Here is a 24,147-nt window from a genome sequence, read left to right as displayed (position 1 = left end):
TTCAAAATTGAACGGTCGCTACCATTTTTGAATGCCAAAAGCACGCTCATTTTTTACAGTGTACAGGGTGACCAGGGAAATTTTTGAAAATTTTATAGGAAATAAAGGAATTATAGTGGCGAATTATAGGAAAAAAATAGGATTGAAAATTTTAAATTATAGGAAATATAGGATAAAAAATTGCAAAAATGACCTCGATGTCAAATCAATATTAGTTTTATCATAAGTTTATAGGATAAGTGTGACATTCTATACTTCGTAATGTTAGAGACTTACAGCTCGAGCTAGTTCGAGCATGGATTAACTAACGCTAGGGATTGTTCACTAACTGGGTTTCCCATGTAATGCTATCGCCAACTACATGTTCCGAATTATTCCTTGATTCCCCTCTTCATTCCCCCAATTTATTGGACCAAAACGGATGTAGATATAGCGCCATCTCTCGGCAAAATAAATCGTTTTTGCCCAATTTAGGCAGTATTTCAATTTTGACGTCATAGACCACGTGATATTTGGTCCAATTTTCTTATAACTTCCTGTTAGGGATAGTAGCTGCTGCTAGGGGGCGTTTGGAACATGCATGCGTTATCTTTTTGGGGGAACGAACTATCCCTAGCGTTAGTTAATCCATGGTTCGAGAACGACAAGAGAGAATTGAATATACGCGTTTTTGCAATCCATCTTCCTATTTAGTCTATAATAAAGCAAGTAGTCTACTAAGCCTTGTGAAACCGTATCGTTAACGTAACGTCACGTATCCAAATACGAACAGAACGCCATCTGATAACGTTTCTTAAACGATGCTTTCGAACTTAGGTAATGGGCGCCTTCTTTCGGATGATTTACGAACTTAAAACGGTAACGATACGGTTTCGCAAGGCTAGGTGAACTACTTGCTTAAGTCTTTGACACTTTCACCTACGTCACTTTATGACAAGCTCTCAGTCAAGGTCTATAGAGTTGCCGCTTCGCTAATATGGCTCTCAGTAACCAGTGTCAAACTTACGCAACATATCCCATGAACTTATGGTTTTATTTACCACTGGAGCAAAGCTTTCTTCGTCAATAGAGAGCTTTCAAATGGTATAGTAGTACGTCACACTCTCCCAAGTCTTATTGGGTGGTCTCAGCTTCATTCCCGCTTTAAACCCACCAATATGGCAGCGTAAATTATGTCATGAGACTCAGCTCCTCCTCCAACTGAAAGCTCTCTCAGTTTTGACGCGGTTCAAGATTGTAGTTTGTCAAGAGAGACTAGGCCCGAAGCTGAAGTTTTAGCAGACAACGTAAACTACGATTCCACGAAATCACAAAATGACTAAGGTGGAATAAGTATGTCTGTTTGCAGATACAACTAAAGTCTATTAGATCCCTGTAAATATCAGCTTTAACTCAAGCTGATGGTGCCACCTCGTGACTTATTTTTTTTTTTTGAACAATATAAATAATTGTTTTTGCCAGTTTGAAACTTAATAACCTGATGAGCCTAACAAAGTGAAAAAATAGGAAAATATAGGAGAAAACCTTCGATTATAGGAATTTATAGGAAGGCATTGGAAAAATAGGAAAAAATTGGAAATATAGGAAGTCTGGTCACCCTGAGTGTATACAAAATTATTATTGGGCCTTGGATAACAACTACTAGCAGACGTCGTGACACACGACTGATTGGCTCTTAAGAACTTAAAAAAACCGCCAACGCGCGATCGAGTGGGCTATGATCTGACAAAGAAGTTCCTTTCTTGTGCTTATTTCCTACCCGATTCCTCGGTATTATGCGAATTATGCACCATCAAGGCAACGTTGGCTCTTGTGTTCTAGAGGTGCTTCATTAAGTTCGTTTCGCAGCTAATTTTCCGCCGAGTTGCGTGTCGGTAAGTAAGACAAAACATTTTTTACCTTTAAATTATAGAAATCAGATTAATTTAAGCGCAGTGCTAAGTACTTTCACTTGTTTAAAGGTGGCAACTCGTTATATACCAGACATAATTATAAGGATAGTAGGCTCAACAAATAGCAAAGATATTAAGCCTTGGTTAATCTTTTGGAGGTGGCTTCATATTAGGGGCAGTTAAACAAAGTCTTTTTTCTACTTTACACAGTTAAATGATAGAAATGAGATTAATTTGAGCGCAGTGCTAGGTACTTCTACTCCCCCAGATCAGATTAACGTTTTATTTAAAGTTATTTTGGGACATAATATTAGTTTGGTACAACCTTTCGCGCAGCGCCATCGCGTGACGAAAAAGATAACTAGACAAATCCTGATTGCAATGGAATTTGTGTTAAAGCTATGATAGTTTGATGATAACTTGAACGAAAGGTCTATTTTTTAAATTACTTTGACCAACCAAAGGTCTATATTTTTAATTACTGAAGTGGCATATTGAAGGAGATTATAAACTGCCATACTGGTCTTTATGTTTGCGTGTCAAAGACATTGTTGAAGAAGGCTGTAATAAAAGCGCCATATCCTTAATGGCATTCCACTGCCTGAACCTTCCTTATAAGGGCAGAAATCCTCAGTCATTTTAACAATGGGGCAATTCCACCCACGTCTTTCTCTCCTCTCCAACAAAGACAAAATTTTTAAATCCTCAATGACTCCCCTTTAGCCCATAAATGAAGATAAAACTGGTAATTTTCAACTCTATGGTGTGAAACTGCTTTTACACGAGTTTTAAATATTTAACAAGCGAGACTTAAGGAAATTTTCGTGAAAAATTGTTTGGAGAGGACATTGATTAATATTAACTTTAAGTTTACCAAATGATTACGCGTAATCCATAATCGTTATAAGGCAATGACGTCATACCGTAATATTTCGTGGTATTAATAATCCCTAGAGCAATATTCTTTTTCAAACGTTACCCACAATTATTTTTTAAACTTTCTTCCAAAATCAAAAAGCGTTCAGTGGGGCGTGTCAAAAGCTTCAATTAAAAAAGTGAATTAATTCAAGTAATGGCTCCCCTCTAGGGATTGGAGAAATCCCTAAAATTGAATAAAATAAATATTCTTAGTCAAAGAAAAGAAATCGCGTAAAAAGCCAAATAAGCTTGAAGAAAAAATTCTCCTGAGAATTTGGATATGGCGGTGCCTTTATTTACTCCTTACCTTATTTGCAGTGATTTAAGATATCTTAGTTTGAGCAAATGACGACTGAAACTTAATAGCTGAATAAAATCTTGGGAGTTTAAACTAATAGAAACGGGTTTCGCTCCTTGTAAAGTAGAATTTCACTTCAGCCAATCAGACTCTTTCTTGCGTAGATTAAAAGCCAATTCATTACGAAGTAGCCTTCATACACAGATACCTGGGACATTCTTATTACTTTTCGAGCCACCATTTTAAAGATGGTGGCAAAGCAAAAGCCATAAAGCCCGTCGATAGGATAGATGGAACCAGTGTACTATGCCTAAATATTAGTGAATTCGCTTGAAACGCAAAATCCACATTATTCCATAAAGGTTTTATTTTTTTTTTACATTTCTGGCCGCCATTTTTGAAGATGGCGGCGGATTGGAAAAAAAAATAAATAAAATATATTTCTTGGTGCTTGCCTAATACTTAAAGTAACGTCCCTACACAACTTCAGCCTTCTAGGTCAATCGGTTTGGGTAGGGCGTGTGCTAACAGTCAGAGTTTTTATTTATATAGATAAGATATTAAGGGTTTCTCTTGTGTTCGTTGAAAATGTTCCAGGGTTTTAAAGTAGTCTGGTTGAACTTGTTTTATACGTACTGCAAATATAATTTCAACCATGGGCAGGCACGAGTTCCGAGGGAGGGGTCATTCAAAAGCGGAAGGGCCTTTTGATCTTCGAATTTAGAATTCTAGGCTAGACTCCTAGAGGCTTTTAAAAGCGAAGGACCAGAAAATTCAGATATAGGTCCGTACACCCCTATGTCTCTCTATCTTGCTTTTCCTGGAATACCGGCTCCCCACCGATCTCGTTTTAGAATATTTTATAGAAACACCAAATATATTTTGCCTGCGTCCGGATCAACCCCATCCCTCTCTCTCTCTCTCTCTCTCGCTTCTTTCTCTTGATTCTTCAACTTCCTTCCTCGAACCATCCTTTTCCCATATACGCAGGTAAACAGAAAATACTAGAAGGATATAACGAAAGAAGGGTACCACTATAGATATATCGTAGTCTCAGCTCTTTCTCTTTAAAGTTAAGATTATCCACAATTGTTAAAGGAATAAATTAGTCACAAAAAGAGGACGAGAGGGATACGAAATGTTTACTTTATTTTTCCAAGAATATTAAGAAATTTCGACAGATCAAAGAGTAAACAAACAGGGTTCATACAAACCTGGAAAACAGGGAAAACCTGGAAAAATCAGGGAAATAAATAGTTGACAAAAACCTCAGGGAAAATTCAGGGAAATTTCCATCAAACAATTAAGCAAAATGTCCGTAAACATACCCTCCACAGGATTAACATTACAATTTTGGAGGCTCATAACTCTGGTTATATTAGAGATACGGGATTGTCCTTTGATTATGTAATAGTCCTATTTGCCCCCCCCCCTTTCCTTCGTTAACATTCGCTCCATAGGATACTCCATATACGGGAAAAACCTGGAAAACTCAGGGAAGTATATGGGGAAAAACCTGGAAAACTCAGGGAAGTATATGGGGAAAAACCTGGAAATCTCAGGGAAATTTGTTTTCCAAAAGTTGTATGAACCCTGAGTCAAATGAGAGAACTATGCTTCATTTAAAATAAAAGTTCAGGTAACATAACATTATGCCTTAAAAGAGCGGCCTTTTTTAAATATAAAGGGAAAATATTAAAAATATAAATGCTCTCTTATTTCAAAATAATTAGTCTTAAAAACGAGGACTACTGCGCCAACCGCCATTGGTTTAGTGGCGTCTTCTAAATCGTTTAGTGGCGTCTGCTTAATCGAAACTTCTGACTGGCACACATCTCTCTCGAAAAAATATTACCAACTTCTGAAAATACTTATTCCGCCTTCCGTGAAATTTAATATACGAAGCTAAGAACATAAACTAAGTAACTATATTGAAAGTTAACTTTAAAGTTGCGTGCACTTTGAATTTTATGTCCTCGTTGTAACGTATCGCCGGGGAAAAAATATATATATATTTCGATATATATTACTTTTTATTTATCCCCTCTAACTCGCTTCCATCTAAATTTAATGAAAAATTCCCCGTCAAATATAGTCCATGATAAACTATCCAAGTTCCTGGAATTTTCGGTTGTCCATATATATACCCAAAAAGATCACCGTTAGGCCGCGGTAACGAAAGATTTAAAATAATTTCTGCTTATTCGTGCAAATTTTAACTACAGCTATTGTCCAGCAAAATTCCCCTAATTAAATAGTTATTCGGCGCTCTTCTACTCTTGAAAGAGAATTCTTTAACAATTCCTAATCACAATTAAAGTTTTACGACATTTGGTTGGTCCCTCTCTATACCTTTTTGGAACAACGTTACGAACGATTCAACTCGTAAATGTATACACGTACCGAGAAACGACGACGGAGTAAGGAGGGGGGGGGGCGAAGAAGGAAATGCCCGAGACAATTGGATTAAAAGGAATTGAAAAGTTCCAAATTGGTCGAGAATGAAGAAAAGTTCAGAGTTGAGCTCATTTTGGAAGCTCCGGGAAAATCGACTAATCTTACTGCCGAAAGGTTTTGAAACTTCAGCGCCAACAGAATAGTTTAAGTACATCGTACTTGACTTCGATGGTTTGCGAATTGCTGCTCTTTAAAATCTGCCTGGAGCGAAAATAGACACTCTTATTAAAATGTAAACCACTCGACAAAGTTGTCGTGGTCTACAATTACTAATAAGTCTTGATAAACAAATTTAGCATTCGGATTCATTAAAATAATAATGAACTTTTACTTTCGTAGGTCTTATTGTCGTCACGGTTTAGACATTGTAGAACGTATTGATTTTTTTTTTCAATACTAGAGTTATCTTTTCTCCATGGCTCCTCTATCAGACCAGGGATAGATTTAATTTTAGAAGTAGGAATGGAGCACAGAGTAATTTGGGCGCGCGCCAAAGTCCCGGACCCCCTTCCACGGGACGGAGGGGTATGAAAGAACAGGTGGGTCATAGCGACAGAGGTAGAATGGAATTGCGTGTTTTTCGCCGTTCCCGTCATCAACGTCATCAAAACGTTTTTTAAGTGAGCCAATAAGATAATTTAAACTTTTCGTTACGTGTTGGAGGGAGGGGCTCTATACTGGGTGGTCTATGAGTCGGGATAACTGAAGTAAATACTAACCGTTCTCCATTCCTACTTCTAAAATTAAATCTATCCCTGATCAGACCCATTATATAATCCTCTCCTTTGGATTATTATATAAAAGAATTAACGCGACATATTTTACACGCGATCTCTATACAAAGACTCAAAAGAGTTTGCCGACTTCTAGTGGCGCGACATTGCCGCCGTTTTTCCAGTTTGCCACGTGAGATCGATAGCTTAATTAAGAAGTTTCTTTCTCAAATTAATTCCGAACAGTATAGAAGTGCATTTGCATAATAGAGAGCTTTTGATAAATATGCACTCTTCTTTTAACGGCAGTTAATGAACGCCGGCTCTTTCCTTTTCGGATTGTTTTTCCCAAGATCTCACTCTCTATCAAAAGAGTCGCTGTTATTCGACTCTTTCCAAGAAATTCTGAAACGGTGTTTTTTTACATTTATCTTTTTCGTCTTCGGCTCGCTTAAGAATTCATTATCATCAGTCAGAATTGAAAGTAAATAGCAAGATGGTGCGCTTGTTTCGTGAGGTCGCGCACGTATACCGCCATTCTGTCCGAGATAAGGCATTCTAAATAGATATGTTTCTAAGTTTCCAACCCCAATGGATTGTAAATTATTTTCTACTTAAAAATTAATGACTCATTTCACTTAACGAAAGTAAATTTTTAAATAATACTACTTTAAATTTTCTCTTGTAAAATCCAATAACTTCGTTGGAACCCCTTTTAACGTTAATAAAACACATCATTTGATTGCTTTTCTACTAAAAATTCGAGGAAATTCTTAAAATACAGAATGCGATTCGTTAAGTACACTTTAAAACTGCATTATGTTTCCCATTAAATATTTTAATGCCCGCTTAATCTTTAAATATTAAATTTGCCTGTAAAATGTTTTTAATAATTTCTTAAATGAGATTAAGAACTAGAAAGGTCTTTTATCGTTTGAACTATATTCTGTTTAAAACGGTAAGAAGACTATATAAGCCTAAGGCCATTTTCAAAAAATTGAACTTCAACCTTTCAACTCACGAGCTGTTAATCTTGAAATGTCGAAGTACACGGCTTTGTCCTTCGTGTTAAAGGTTTCTGTGTCGCGACAACTTTCCTTCGAATTGAGAAGAATTTTCAATAATTAAACCAGTCAGTCGAACCAATTTCAAAACCTTTTTAAAATCGGTCGACGGAGAGTTTAAAGAGAGGGTGAAATGGACTTTACTTAACCCTATCATGTTCACCTTTGTTCTAGCGTAGATGGCGAAAAACGTTCGATATTGTTACCCTCCCTTTGAAAGGCGGGAAGATTTGGCGCAAGAATAATCTGGAGACTTTTGTAGTCGTGACGTAACGGGGCGCGAAAAAGAAATAAACGTTATTGGTAGAAAAAGAAAGGGAGAGCTCGCGCGCTTGTGAGGAAGTACTTTCCTTTTGGTTCCTTTTTATTTCCCCGGAACATAAATTAGAACCTCGCTTCGTGAAGCGTAACCTACCGCGTGCCCTTTTTTTTATTCTGGGGCCCAAATTAGTTTTTGTAATCCCCGAAGAAATCCTTATTTAAATGAAGACTAGCGATCGCTGCAACAGTTAATTAGTTTCTCGATAACCCTAATAAAAGCTAAGGGCTGCCGAAAAAGATCTAGTAGAACCCAAAAACCCGTAAAAATAGAAATAGAAAGAGAGAGAGGTGAAATGTCAATATCAATCTCGAAAACAACCGGAAAAGGCCTAGTGTCCTATACCCAATCGCATCGGAGAAGCGAAAAGTATAGCAATAGTTAAAACTTTAATTTTCCTCTGACCTAGAAAATAAAATGTGTCAATGTTACTAATTAACACATTCATTTATAAACTATTTAGACCCTAGAGGCAGTGAGAGTTGTCTTAGCCTCCCTCCGCGTGTAGTGAACTCGGGCTCCGTCTGGCGTTGCTTCTTGGCGCCAGGGAGAATACCCCAATTGTGGCCTCGCCCCTGTGTGTTGGTTTCTCTATGTGTATTTTCCGAACACTGTAGGGCCATAATGCTCGTCTTAAATATGTTTAGGAATATTCGTTTTGAGTTTCTATCGTTTAAGGCAAGGCTACGTGTAATTTTCTCAATTCCTCGTAGACCCAAGCGCCATTTCTGTCTGTATCCTTAGCTTGATGACGATTGTTATTTTGCGGTTTTTGATGGGGTCCCCGTTAGCGAATGCTTCAGCTGTATCAATACTCGTACATAAGGGCCTCGGGCTCGCATTCCATCGAGAGTTACAGGAACGCGAGCGTTCATCCGTTCACCGCAAATATACGAGCCAAGTGTGAGTAGCGATATCCGTACTGCACCAAGTCCACTTTCCAAGCCACATTCTGTTCAACTTAACACAATCAATAAAGGAATAATGGGGAGGAGAGTAAAGACGGGTATAGCGTAACGTTACCTATACGGTTTGATACACGTTGAATGAAATTTGTTGAACGGAATGCATGGACTCCTCTCTAACAAGCGATGATCCGAGATATTCTCCGTCCGCCTCTCTTCCTCTCTCTCTCTGATTATGTCCCGAGTCTATCCCTTTTGTTATTCTTTTCACTACAGGACCGTGCCATAATTAAGCCTTTGTCGCTTCGGGCTTATCGTTACTTACATGCCATTCTAGTTGGAACATCAACTAAACCGATAGCACTCGTGCTTATGGAGAACAATGCATCGGTTCAATATTTAATTGCTAGGACAATTTTCTAGTGGCCGATATACCCTTATTAAAAATAGTGGATGAAGCAGGATATAATATAATGGACTTATATGTAAAATTGATAATACGCCATTTTGTGTACATCGTAAATTGCATTCAGGAGCGCGAAATTGCGTGGGCTATGACATCATCTAATTCGTAGAAAATGCTTAGGAGACCGCGTTGGAGAACTAAATTGGTTCTATCTTCTTTAACTGATACATGATTCCAATTTGATTTGTTAAATTGGCATTGACCTATTATTATAAAAGTTCAAAGTCATTATTTTGGACTTATTTTGTTTTCCCCTATTTAGAGCGGGTTATAAAAGAGGGGATTGTAAAACGGGGCCCAAGTGGGAAGGATGTTGTATAGCTAGTGAACTGTAATTTCATCGTATCACGAATTTGGTCCTTTAAAGACTCCTTGGAGACTCGTAATGAGCGGGACATGTTACGCGACCGCTCGTTCCCCGAAGATCAGTTTGCTCTTTGAACATGCGAATGCTCTCCGCGCGCTCGACCTTAATGCCCTTCCTTCTTCGTTCCTTTTCTTGTCCCCTTTTTCTGGGTCTTTTGTTCAAGAACAATTTCTTTCTATACCCGTATCTTTTTCCGATCAAAAGTAAAGTGGTTCGCCTAAATCCCAAATGTCTTCTTTGTAATGTAGTTTAATCGATTCCGACGATGAAAAAACTCTGATTATATTTTCATATCATTCGGTATTGTTAACTTTGGCTCCTTTTCCCGGAGAAGGACAGATAAAAGTTCTATTTTTAAAATCTCTTTTGATGTCAAAATCTTGTGGTAATTAAGTGATCCCATTGAAATTTTCAGTTTTCACTCCCTTTAAATAAAATAATACACGTTTGGATTAATTTTGAAACGATGTAAGACCCTAATTTGTGGTTGGAATTCGTCGAAGTTTATTAATTATCACTGGTCAAGTCCTACGTAACATTCAAAAAAACTAAATGCGACGTCACATAATAATTTTATGGAAAATATGCGCTAAAGGTTGGAATTTTGGAATACAATTAATGGAGTTATAGTCTCTCGAAACGCTTGAGACGTAGCACAATGCTCGAAATCTCGAGGTAATTAAAGAGAAAGCGGGGAAAGGATGGTTAAAAAATAATCCTTAGTTGTTCTCTGGATAGAGTAACTTATTAATAATATATTTTTTTCCATCTTAATTCTTTTTCGTTTGGAGTTTGTGATTTTAGCGTCGCTTGATCGTCGATGTAATTAGGGAAATTCCTTTCTTAATTAAAAGATGAAAGAACCATTTGCATAATGGTTCGAAGAAGGACGAGAAATTGGGCAACAGTTAAGAAACGCTAGCGCTACCTTTTGATCGTGTTAAGAATTTTTAGCCACGATCCCACGGTCTCATTTAAGAGTAATACTTAATTGGCGTATTGCGCTTTAAATACCGCTTTGTTACGGCAGTTTCGGTGCTCGCAATTAACCTGCAGTGGCCGGCTTGTTCTAACGAGTTTTTCTAAATTCAAATTTAAAAGAATTAAAAACGAATGCAGCTAAATAACTTTGTTGAAATGATCAATTAAAAAAGGCGGCTTTCATTTTTTTAACTTTTTAGTTTATTAATGACGTTACCAGTAATTTTGTTAGCTCCTAAGAAACGAAATAATGAATGTCTGTAGCTAAGGGAGGTTTAAGTTTAGTTAAACTAATCTTACATCGTTGTAAGGCGGTATTATCTACCTGTATAGAGAAGTAGAGCAAGTACGTTTCGCCACACGAGAAAAGAAGACATACTGTGGCAGTGTCACAGTTTAGTAGTTTTTCATATCTATAAGGTCAAATGGTTTAGTGATTTGGAAAAATTGTCGCTTTAATTGATGAAAAGTCCCTGAGTTTTCACGTAATAAGTTTACAGAGTAAATATTTTTAACAATTTGAGATGCTATTAACAAATTTATTCTTAATAAAATTTAACTTACCACCGAGTTCATCCAAATGCAAATCTAGATAAGTCATTGGCGCGAATTCACAAAATTTCCGTTGTACTAAAAACTGTTCTAATGCGAGACAGAACTTCCTCTAGCTACTTATATAGTTCGGCTAGTTTCGCGTCACTCTCTACAAGAATAGACCCAAATAAAATGGATTAAAAGAGTTAAAAAGTTACGCGCCGTTTTCCATTGGTTGCTAGCTTTCGCCACCATGCTCATGGAGCAATATTTAAGATCTATAGCTAAATGCAACGTAACTCATTTCAATGGAATATGTAACACTCAAACCAATTGAAAATATGTTAATTTAGACTCGTTTTCCCGTCCCTTTTATGAACTGTAGAGTCCTTGGTTAATCCCATGGTATGAATGGAAATGGGAAAGCATTAGACTCATAGTCAATTTGAATTTGTTAAAACTTCCAAGAATTATCCTTTAGTTCCCCGAAATTCAATTAGGTTTTCACGTTATTAGTTTGCAACACAAATTTGCGAATTCTGTTATATACGAGTAAGATCCCAGTAAAGTTACAAAAATAAAAAATAAAATAAATAAATAAAAAGAGAAATAAAGGGACGCGAAATCCTTTGAGGCATATAAATCTCCAAATAAATATCTTTTGTTCGTTGCCTTTTTCTTGGAGGCCTTTGGCGTTAGATCTTGCCTTTTCCTCGGGCTTAGCTGTCCGAAATTAGAGTGGAGCTTTCGCGGCCTCACCATGCGGAAAGCTTTTTTTTATTTATTTAGTTGTTTTTTATTTCTTTCTCTAGCTTAAAAGAAGTTTTTGTAATCCCGAAAGAAAAGTCTTATTTAGATGAAGCTCTCGCATTTCACCCAATTAGATTTAGTATAAATTACTCCCAGGGTGTGTTTTCTACCATTTTCTTCTTCTTTCTTCGCTCCTTGCTTAAAAAAAAAACTAACAAAAATAATCTTGGTACGCCCTTATATAACTTAATTAGTAGCGAAACAAATCTAGGGTTTATACATTGACGGGGATTAATGTTACAATTAACTCTACCTATAAAGGAGACAATTTTTCTCAATCTGTTTTAAATTGCAGCTAAATTTTAAAAAATACCTAAAAACAACAATATGCAATTAACTTTAATTATTTTCATCCAATACCAAATTTGCCCGAAAGGCTGGAAGTAATTTCAAAAATCTTATTTAAGGAAGAACACGATTTCTTTCACTTCCTCCTTTTCGTAAAGATGAGAGGAAAATTTTGATTGGAATTCGTAGAAATTTCAAGAATGAATTCTTCTCTCGAGATGCTTTCTTCGGTAGAATTTTTCTCACCTTTAGTGTTACGCAAATGACGTCATATTCAACATATTTAGTTTTAATATGATGTCATCTTTATTTACATAATTGGTTTTGAAAATTGATGATTTGTTAAGAAGTTAATTAACTGTTCGAAACTCGTTAATGCGTTTCAAGTATTGTTAGGCAACAAAAATCATACCAGAATTTCTTGAAAATATTTTTTAAAAATTTAGATTTATTCAATTTAAATCTTAAGCCTAAGTTGTCTAATTTACAATTCGGGGATTAAGTAAAACTTAATAATCTGAATCTATTGCGCTAACTTAAATAGCTTTCAGATCACAAAAAATAAAGAGTTACACCCCCATTATTTGTAAATTGAAAATGGGACAAAAATAGAAAAATAGTTTGGGACGCTCTCTGTAAATTAAGAAAATCAAGGGTAAGCGTTTTTTTCTTGCTCGTTTCATTTTCCTTGGATATCTAGTCAAGGAAAATGGTTTTTTCCCTCGAATCAACATAAATTGGACCCGAGGAAGTGAAATTATTCTCCGAGGTACTAAAAAGAGTCTCCGTAACGTTCTTGGCGCTGCCTTAACAACATTACTGAAACATATAGAAGGCACGCTATACCCTTTATTGGAATTTGGGGGGAGATCTAGCCTGGGAACCAAGGGGGCTATACAACAATAGGAAAACCAATTTCATACACGCTGGGCGGGTGCATCCCTATGAACGACTGGGGCCTCTGCCCCATTTAAAAAAAAAGTGAAGGAAGAGAGAGGGTATAGAACTAAGGATGTTTCCAAGAATGACCGTTTTTGGTAGTGAAATTACGCTCTAGCGAATTGTGTTGATATTGCCCCATAACGTTTATGGCTCATCCTTAAAGAAATAAAAAAATCTCATCCTTTCTTGAATATGTTTGCTCAAAGAGAAGGGGAGAGCGTGAGAAGCTTTACGCCCAGTTGGCCCACGGCGCCTTTATTTTTCACAGCGATTTTGATCAGTTTGTACGCGTGTAGGCAAAGAGACCTACGACGTGTGATTGAGCTATTATTAAAACAGTGGTTCCCCATGGCAGTGGCACAAAATCTGAGTATCTTTATGTGTACAGTACTATCTGAACGCAGAGTTCCAAATAAGGCCAGGTTGTACTGTCCCATTAAAAACTGATGCAGGGGCCTATGTCGCCCTAACTAAATGTTGTAGTTCCCATGTTCTTTGACACTTCTTACTCAGTTTAACCCTAAGTACACACCCTTTTATTTGAGACATCATATCAGAAACACCCAGCTCGGAGCAAATCTTGAGAATGCCATATAGAGTTGTAATTGAGAATAGGATTTTCGTGTCTAGCGCGATGGAGGTTGAAAAATGGTTGCAAATAACCTTTCAGTCCGTGAAAACGCGATTAAACATGACCCTATGGCGAACATTGTTTTAAGAAGACACAAAACCTAGGCAACCAATTTGAGTAATGGTTGAAACAGGGGCCTCGCATTATGATCTCGTTTCGGTCCCGTAGTTTGATAAATGATTTCTCTACGATATCTCTAGGCTATCACCAGTTGGGGGTCATTGATTAAGTAACCTACCCCTACCCCCTTAAAAGAAACCGAATAAAATCCAGCGCCTGGCCAAGAAGCTCCCAATACAGAAATACAATAACCCGAAGCTATATAAATATTTTACACTAATTAATAAGCCCATCATATTACGAATCTTTGTCTGTTTTCCATTAGATATAGATGCATTTAATGCAATTTTAAAGGAACTTTCCTTCTCAATCCAAGAAAATTACTCCATAGAAAATACGAATTGAAAACGGAATATTTTAATCATACTTTTATAACCCATTATCCATAGATAGAAGCAATATATATTTTTTTTATAAATCAGCGCACAATGAGATACCTTTAAACAGTAATCTCTTTGAAATATCGAGTGCTCTTGATGTAGCAGAAACAATACAGATCCCCTATGAAGGATTGAGTCATAAGATACATGATTTATGCTGATTCGAAAGGAATAGCGGCCCTTTAGTATCCCTTTGTTGACCGTTAATTGACTTCTGGTGTATAGGTGAGCAATAGCCAAGTATCCATCTTTTTTATAATTAATTTATCGTACGTGGCTTTGCTAGTTATTCCTTTCTTATCTATTTACTATAGGGTGTAATTCGCGTTAGGCCCTAGGTTAGGCCTTGGCTCGGACCATGCTGCAGCCGCGTAGGTGGGGAATCTGTTATTCTTTTTGGGTCTTTCGGGACAATCTATTATTCTTCTTTTGGGGCGAAAAAAGACTTTATCGTTTATTATTCCCGGCAATTTTCTTGGCCCTCGCTTCGAGCTCTTTAAGTGATAAGCAAAAATGCATTAGGAATTTTTTCCCTCCAACCTTCTTTTTGGTTGGTCTTAGATAGCGATGGAAAGTGATGATGAATTGAACCCTCTCTCTCTTCCCCCCTCCCCCCGCCGGCCTCTTTATACTTCCTTCATATTCTAATGAAATCGCCACCCCTTCATTTCGACCCCCCCCCCCCTCAACAGTCTCCGGACCAAACACCACTCTGTCATGATAGAAGTATTAACGGAAAAGAATTTCCTCCGAGAAAAAGAAAGATGCCAGTATAACCTCTTTTTTAAGAACCCCTTTTTTACCGCTTAACTTATGTCTGACTATTTTCATACCATATCAGTCATTTTCACGTCAAAACTCCATTATTCTTAAATCACGGGTTGATTTTAAAGTTTGTGTTGTATGAGGAATTATCCATAGGTTCATGGCACTATTGAGAGAAATAACTGGGGTTTTGAGGCCGCAGTGGTTGTGGTTAGTCCAACTTCAGATCTGAGATAGAACTCCACGTGCGGTGCGGTCACTACTTCTGGAATGTTTTAGTTATTACTCCTTCCCTATGGTTTTCTCTTTGGTCAGTTTAAGTCTTAGGTTTGGTCGAGATTTTTTACCGTTGAAGAAGCGATTTTTATTTTCTGCCAATTAGTCGTTGTAGGCAGTCGGTTTTAATTAACGGGTTTTATAGAAGAAAACATTGATTATATTTTATCCCTTAATCATGACTAGAAAGACTGGAGAGCTAAGAATCTATTTTCAGGATCCGAAGTAAATTTATTAGAAATTTTTAATAGTCTTATAGAATTTGCTTATATACGAACACGAAGAAGTTCATTGCCAGATTGTGCTTCTTAGATTGATTTTGGTAAAACATTTTCTCATGGAGTTTATTTTAAAAGTCAATTATCCTACTGCTATTATATTACTTTTAATTTATCGTGTAGATACTTGATAAATCAAGTGGAAAACGCCCCTGGGTTTAAGTTTTACCTGTTTCAATTTAGACTTTGATAACTTTGGGGTTTATTATTTTTTTTTCTATCAATGTACAAAGGGGGTGAAGTAAGAGATTAGTATAATCCGGCTTTTTATGGCAGACGGTGAAACAGGAAAAAGAAAAGTAACTCTACACGACGAAATCCAAAGAAGAGTGTTACAAGCAACAACGCTTTATCGATTTTGTCTTTGTTCAAACCCCTCCCTCACCTTATCGCCGTCTTATTGAATTTATTATCGTCTACCTTGAATAATAAACTTACTTCTTTAATAAAACGCGTGTGATTAACTAAGATTTTGATATTAAATCAGGGATAGATTTAATTTTAGAAGTAGGAATGGAGAACGGTTAGTATTTACTTCAGTCCGACTCATAGCCCAGTATAGAGCCCCTCCCTCCAACACGTAATAACGAAAAGTTTAAATGATCTTATTGGCTCACTCAAACTACGTTTTGATGATGTTGCTGACGGGGACGGCGAAAAATACGTAATTCCTTTTTACCTCTGTCGCTCGCTATGATCCGCCTCTTCTTTCATACCCCTCTGTCCCGTGGAAGGGGGTCCGGGACTTTGACGCGCGCCCAAATTACTCTGTTTCTCCATTTCTACTTCTAAAATTAAATCTATCCCTGGTTAAATACAGGGTGACTGATCTCTGATTCGGGAAATCAAATTTTATCAAAAATGATTGGGGTATTTAAATGAAGCATAGATCTCTCAGAGAAAGTAAATTAGAGATTTATTCGTTCTCTGACTTGTCAAAATTTCGCAATATTCTTGGAAAATAAAATTAACGTTCCGTTCCCCTCTCGTCCCCTTTTTGTGACGTAAGGGGAAGAGAGAGAGGAAGGTTATATCGTAAGAATTGTTTGCTGTAGGGCTTCTGGCCGAGTCGTATGTAGGAAGGAAAATCTCTTTGGTTCAGCAAGGAGAGATTTACCGCAAAGATTCGAACGATGATTGCACCTAGCTACAAATCCCCGAAGAGATTTGAGAAAAGCGGGCAGCCGATAACAGCCCCACATGCAAATAGATTTCAGACTCGTACTGTTCCTCCGCAAGCACCTCTGTCCAAATATATCTCTAGGCTAGATCACTTACTAGCTTCTTTAGTTCTTGCTGGGCATCAAGCCCAACGTGCCTAACTGCATGCCAATGACATTTATCCTCAATGTAATCAAAATGCAGCAATATAGGCTATAAACCCCCTTTAGATGTCTTTGCTTGAAAAAGCAATTAAGCAACCAAATTTCTGACTGAAAAAAAACCTCCCATTTATTGCAAATATAATAGTCCAGTTACCATTTTAAAACCTTATTTAATCAACGTCAAATTTTGTGAAATAGAGAGCTTCATGTTTTTCATTGTATTTACCATCCAATCTTCCAGCGGTCTATTAGTTGTTGTTTGGAGCAGGAGCTATAATTGTCCGTTATTTTTTTAGTTTTATTAATTGTTAATCAGATTCTTTGAGTAGTTTTCCGTGAATTAGGGAAACGCCCACTATTACCCCTTCTTGCCAACTTACAATATCGTCGATAAAAATTTGTGAAATTAAAAAATGTCTTAACAGTTTAGGAATTATTTAAATAATATAAGCCAATATTTTTTGTTCGATAATTTACATTGTTAAAGAGGTTATTTAAAATTGGAAAAATCTGTTTTTTATTTTGCAGTGTACTTTGAATCATGAGCAAACTGGTTCATTTGATTTAAGCTTCATTTGAAGACAAGTAGTTTTCTAAATTGCGTGTAAAAAGGAGTGGATTAGTCAAGTGGCTAAACTTTTGGCGAAAACTGAGGGGAGTTTGTTCATATCGTATACAATGTTTGACCTCTTAGGTAAGTAACAATATTTCAAAGTATACCTTCTTAGAAAGCTTTTAGCTTAGCACTGCGCTATGAATATTTAAATAACATCACTTCTGGCGATGTTACGAAGAAAAATAAAACACTTTATAAAACTTTATTCCCTTATCGTTCGACTCTGAGAGAGAGAGAGAGAGAGAGAGAGAGAGAGAGAGAGAGAGAGAGAGGGAGGGAAAGGGAGAGAGAAATAGCGAGAAGAGTATAAAAAATACAAACTTTTCCGCCCTCGTTATGAAAAAGAAGCGAGCTCTTGGCCACCATGCATGTACTTCCATAGCCGGAACCAAATTTTGTTTTGCGCTCGAGAAACGCCGGGTGGAAAGTTAAGACGGCCTTATACTAGAACTGCTGCTATACAGCCCTTTACTGTAATAGTCAGAGACGCGATGAAAGATCTCTAACAGAAAGAACCGGGATAGAGGTAGAAAGCCACCAAGAAAAGTAAATAATTAAAAAAGAAATACAAGTTGGGAGTGTGGCGCGCGCACTTCTGTAAGCTAAGCCTTCTGCGCGACAAAGTTTGAGCTCAGATCACATAACCATTGACAGGCAAATGAATATGTAGCTAGGTTTGCAAACAGCAACACCTGTCACTAGCGCTCTGGCGACGGGTGTCGCGAATTTATCACCAAAAGCTAGTAAAATAGTGAAATTCGGAGGTGACTTGACCTCGATCAACACCTTTTCAGTCACCACCCAAGTAAACCTTATTTCCTTATCCGACTAGTCACATTTAATTGAACCCTGACATCATGGTCAATTTAGTTATGTTTTAACAAGATAGAAACCCTATGCAATAACACGAAAGGTCAACGGACTCTAGCTATGTCCCTATGACATTGAATCACTAGAAATAGAAAAGTTACTAAAACGTTTCTTTTTGAGGTCGTTATTAAAGTGTTTTCTTAAGGGTTAACTAACCCGCAGGGCGTGGGTTCTGAATTTTTTGACTTAGGTTTTAGACATAAATTGAGAAAATGTTCGTTCAGTGGTGTTTGATTTACTTTTTTACTTCAAACTGCGAGCTTCCGAGAAAGAGTTTTGTTTCCATGGTTTTTTTATGGAATAGGTGTAGTACCGTCCGGGTTGGGTTGGTTTGGGAGTTAAGCTCTTTTCATTGGAAGAAAGATGGGGGAAAAGGCTTTTGAAGCGCGTTATGATTGATCTTTGAGAAATTCCCACGATAGCATCAAAAACATTTTGAGCTGCCGTTTCTTCTCCCGAAGAACAACCGTAAGGGATCAAAGGTTGACTAGTCCTCGATTCTTTAGAAGACTTTTCATTTTGCTTGCCATCTTCAGTCATACAGCCTTCTTCTTTTTCTTTCGCGTGATTTACAACCCGATAAGCCGGGGAAAAATGTTTTTCCATCGTCAAAAATAGACTGAATTTCATCATCTCAAAGGCTGATCACGTGCTGCAGAGTGAAACCGTCACGTGTGTCTATCTACCCATAGCACCTGTAAAAGGGTTTAGCAGGCAGAATACGGGTGATCTAGGGTAAGCTACTACCTAGGGTCTAGAAATTAGAGTGAACTATGATTGAAATCTTAGAATTAGCGTTGCATAGTTCCGGAATTTCTGCATTGCAATATTAACTTCACTAGACTTAAAACTAGTTTATTTATTTGAAGAAATTTCTGTGGAAATTCGGAAGTAAGGCTTAGCTACTACTTTTTGTCCACGATCGACTTGAAACATATGGGTAAGCGACTATGACTCGCAGATCCGATTATTTTACGCCGACTTTCTTTTTCTGAAAGCAGATTTTTTTTGTGTAAAACATTTCTGTGTTCCCAATGTCCCGAATCTCTCTCGCTTTGCGTTCAAAACATTCGTCTCTTCTTCGGAAAATAGGATCTGACCCAAATATAAAACAAGATACTCTAGCCATTACATCGATAGTCCCACATCCTTCTGTTCTAACAACCCCGTATCCGCGGCTCGTGAATTAACCCAAAATCCACCATCCTTCACCACCTGTTCGAACCTCAAATACTTCCCTGGACCCTGATTAACCTCAAACAAGCCAACCTCCAACGATAGTCGCATCCTGGCCGTGCACTTCGGACCCTAGTTACCTTGAAACCCTCTATAAAAGGCCTCATTTCCATAAGACTTTTGTCTCAAATTGTACCTTGTGATCATTGTAGTAGGCGAGCTGTAAAACATATAATAATAGACCTGGACGAATGATAACAATTGTAGATCAAAAATAGATAACATATATTCTAAAAAAAGTCTAGGTTTGGACCAAGGCCGAAAAAAAAACCAATATGAGTGAGGTTTTTCAATTGACTGAAGTATCAGATATTGAAATTTTTCTTTAACTATTTATATTAATTTAATCTTTAATCACTATTTAATCCAATCAACTGATTTTACTTTTAATCGATTTCATTTAAAAAACTACATATCTACACTTTTCAAGAACAATTCCATTTTCCGAAAACTTTATCATGAAATTAATTATTTTGAAGGGAGTACGTGTTGAGAGATCAATATTTGCACCGGTACAAGTATTTGCGCCCAAGAATTATAGATGTCCGTTACAAAAACTCTTTTAATAAAACTTATTCCCGCCAGTAAATATCATCGTAAGACCCCTGAAAACTTTGTTAGATATATCTAGAAATGTTTTAAGAGAAGCGTTGGACCATATCTAAGTTCTGGTAGCGTAGCAAAGGAAAGACTTATTTCGGGTGTATCGTTTTTTGAAATAGGTTAGGCGAGGTGTGATTGATCTTTTTTAAATCCCTCGTCGGGCCAAACGAGACGTTCCGAATCCTCATCTCAGATGTTCTCCTGTACCAGTCTCTGCACTGTTCTTTTCTTTCTGAGGAGAGGGGGGCTCTGCACGACACACCGAGAACAGAAAAGGACCACCCGAAAAAAAGGAATAACCTTCTTTTTTTTCTTTTTTGTTCGTTCGTTTCGCCGGTCAAAGCCCAGTAAGCTCCCTCAAAATAAACTTAACTCGCCAGCGCTAGATGATTTCCACAAAAGAGAACTAGCTGCTACGCTATACCATCTTCTTATTTCTTTACCTCGAGGGATCGATAAGATGGAAATTTTTACTTACCCCTTTCTTTTCTACATACGCGGGAACTTCCTAGCTTAACGTGCATGTACGTTTTTAAAGTAACCGAGATATTTCCACACAAACTAACTCTTTTTATTAAACAACCCCGCGGCTTTTTGAAAGAAAAAAACTTTATAGTCATTAAAGTGGAAATGATAACCCCCTTAAGATAGGTACACTAGTAGTAAATATTTATTTTACCATTGCTATAAGTTTCAGGAATTTTTTTTAGTTTTTGGAAAACTGTTTGGAGTCTTTGGTTCTAGAGACTGAATTATTTTCTTCAATTCTTGAACATTCGCGTTGGTATAAATATTCATTTTTTATTAGCGATTTTTTTGTTTCTGATGAAAACAACTTCAATCTTTCTTTCCATCGCAAGATTCTGGTAAGAAGAACGAATCGAACCAACCCCAACGTTGTTGTTCTTTTTGTTGTTAGGTTTTTGTTACACGGACGCTCGCCTACGTGTAATCCCCATCCGATGTTTTCCCTTTGTTTGCTTGTCAGTTGGTCCTTGTATCCCATACATCTCCTTATTGATCTCTGTCCTTCTGTCTTTCTATACTAGCACCCACCCAATCCCTCCCAAGACATCTTATCAACTCTTTCTTTTCTCTGGAAAAATTTTATCTAAGCCTAAAAGTTTCTATTCTACCCACTTCCTTGTAAAGGGATATTTAAAACCGGAAAACAACTTATATTTGACCTGTGCCTACTACTTGATTCGAAATCCTGTTTTGTACGTACATTTTTGATACCATAACTGAGATAAGTTAAAGCTTCAACCGATTAGTAGAAAGTTACGAATTGTAGCAGTTCTGAGTGAAATTAGAGTGTCGATTCGTGGATTTGGGTTTTAAAGTAAAATTAATACGTCTAAATTATCATAACTTGCTACTTTGACATTTCGAATACCGTTTTATACATCTCTACAGTTTCTGATTAAGATGCGGTTTCAGGTGATAATTTAAGTAGAACTTGAAAGTTGACTCGAGGGAGAAAACAAAGTTAAAATTTCTGGCGTATCTTTCGATGAATGAATAATGCGGGTAAAGGAAACCCTTTTATATCTCGTCATAAATCTTATAAAAGGTTCCTCGAAAATTCCGAAAAAACAACGAAATTTCCGCGCGGCCATATTTAAAAATTTAAAAGTTCCTCGGTATACTGCCGAGGTCCCGCTTCGCTAGAATGGAAATTCCATTTATTCCCTTATATGACGTGTATTGGACGCTTTCTCGGTTGGAGAAAAAAAAATATTGGCAAAGATATCTTAAAGGAAAGGTAGACCCACAATCTTTCACATTCATAGTTTTACCACACAATTTCTTTTCCCGCGAGCCTTGATATTACTCATTACTACACCTGGACCTTTATTTAAGTGTTTCTGTATATTTATAATCTTTTGAAGAAATGAGAAATCTCTGCCAGCCAGAGTAAAGTGAAGATTTGACGATGGTTTTGTTTTCTCTTATCCTTTAAGATTTGTCAGTAGCTAGCCCACAGTACGTATCGAAAAAAAGAAAAGCCACGGTTTATTGATTTCTTCTTTTCTCACTCCTGGCGAATTCTTTTTTTCTTCGTCTTATATTCGCCCCCGCTCCATCTCTTTCTCGTTCTATCGCTATGAATGGAATGTTTGCTATTGCGCTTTCCAACTGCTTAGCGCCGCAATGCACGACGGGAAGCAACTCGCATCTCCAAAAACCCAAAATCTTTCTTTCTACCCGCGGTTTCCTTCCTAAATCACGAAATTACTCGAGCTTCACGTGAATCGAGAAAATTCGCGAGGAAATATCAACTGAAAGTAGATCTGGGGAATATGGCACGTGGAGTAAACGAGATTGTTAGATCTTTCGTAAATGAAGTTCTGTTTGAATCAGTTCCCTAAGTACGACCTGTTTTTCGTTTCATATCGATCTTGCGTTTATAGAAACGATATTAATTCCTTTGAAAGTTCTCGGGATATTTGACAATTTTGTTACAGAAAGCTATCCGTATTGAATTAAGTTAAACCACAATGGTTTCTCGTGTTTTACCCCAGCGTGTAATCAATGCTAGTGTTGTTATCGAACTTGTTATCAGTAAGAAGTATATGGAACCCCAACTTTGGAGAAAAGCTTAAAAGCTTAGAAGAATATCAGGGCCTTCGAGTATCCTTTTTCCGTTGCTGAATGGACTTAACATTCACAACGAGTACGCAATGTCCGGTCCTCTCGAAATTATTAAACCTCTACTTAGTCGGAATTGATATTACAATCCGTTAAGGATGGCGTTGAATATTCTTGGTAGAATTTGAGGGTATTCCTTCCTAAATCGTGTACTTTCTTGGATATGTCCGTGTTGTATTGCGCTAAGATTCCATTCAGGAGCGATTTCCGAACGATATTGAAGATAAGAAGACGAGGAAACGGAAAAACGGAAAACCTCTTCCATGCAAAAGAGTTTTGGTCACAATACAGACGAAGCAAACAAAAAGTTCTCCTTTTATTCGGCGTCTAAACCTCGCTTATTGTACCCGAGAATCGCTCCAATAGATGTTGACAATAAACGGAAGTAAGCTTGCCATTCAACGTGCTTCGCTATTTTATTGCCAAGTTTTTCCCACTCTCCCCCACAATTTTTCTTACATTTATTTATTTCTTATTTTTTTTTTCATCCCGAAAGGGGTCGAACAATTTCCACATAACTGAAAAATTATTCGAAGCCAAGTGTATAAAACTGCGCTACTAATTTGCACTGACCTCAGGCTCTTTAATCTAGGTATGAATCGTGACCACTCTTATGCCGTTGTCATTGCAATGTCCCTCAATTATGTACTCCAAATATGAAAGTATCCCATCTCTGGAATCTTTATTCAAATGTTTTTTTCTCAGTTAGATGATACGAGCTGGTTTTTCATTTCTTTAGAGTACGGGGAACCACTATCATTTTATTAGGGACGACAAGTTTGACAATTTTATTTGACGTAAAGGTATATTGAAATATAACCAAAGCAAAGCTGAAATATTTCAGTTATTTCCGTCTAGCTGTTGCTCAACCCATAAACAGTGTCTGCGGTGTTAAATTATATATTGAATCTAAAATTCCAAACGTACTTGTATGAATTGTAGCGCAAGACCCAAAAACTGAGAGCTTGAACAATTCATAAAGTCACGTGACTTTGTGAATTGGTTAAGCCTTGGTATTTCCATTTTGAAACGTGTAGGTCATAATTTTAGATAACATTGTCCACCGAACGCAAGTAATATTAGCACAGAATAAAGAAAGACACTAGTTTTATAAAAAATAATTGTACATCCGTGTATTGCGGGTTGGAGTTTTACAGGCGCTCATAGGAAATACATTATTCCTTTTACCCCTTGATGTTCGGCACTTGGAAGGTTTATGAAAATAAATTAAAAATTAAAAATTACAATTCTACATTTAGAGAACTCCTCTAAAATATCGTAGAAAAGAAAAATTAACTTTTATTTTTGTTAACCAACCAATATCGATTGGAGATTTAGCCACGATTCCTTTCAAGCTATTGCCATCTATGCTCTATTCCCGTACGTTCCGGCTAAAGTATCTCTTTATCAAGTGTCTCGGCTAACATTTGTAATAAGGCTA

At 37.1% G+C, this 24,147-nt stretch overlaps 1 long non-coding RNA gene across 2 annotated transcripts in view; it reads left to right on the top strand.

The window, feature by feature from the left end:
• Positions 1-1,762: 1,762 nt before the first annotated feature.
• Positions 1,763-24,147, top strand: part of LOC149661265 (uncharacterized) — a 113,307-nt gene continuing 90,922 nt past the window's right edge. For both annotated transcript variants that reach the window (XR_016368830.1, XR_016368829.1), the window contains exons 1-2: positions 1,763-1,874; positions 17,258-17,423. This is a non-coding gene — a long non-coding RNA (uncharacterized LOC149661265). The remainder of the gene's footprint in view (positions 1,875-17,257; positions 17,424-24,147) is intronic.

This window comes from Phalangium opilio, unplaced genomic scaffold, assembly GCF_054372755.1.
Source record: "Phalangium opilio isolate 3A_F unplaced genomic scaffold, DU_Popi_V2 ptg000070l_1, whole genome shotgun sequence".
NCBI classification, from domain to species: Eukaryota; Metazoa; Arthropoda; class Arachnida; order Opiliones; family Phalangiidae; genus Phalangium; species Phalangium opilio.
Note: the sequence above shows the minus strand (reverse complement) of the source record. Positions and strands in the feature narration are given on the sequence as shown.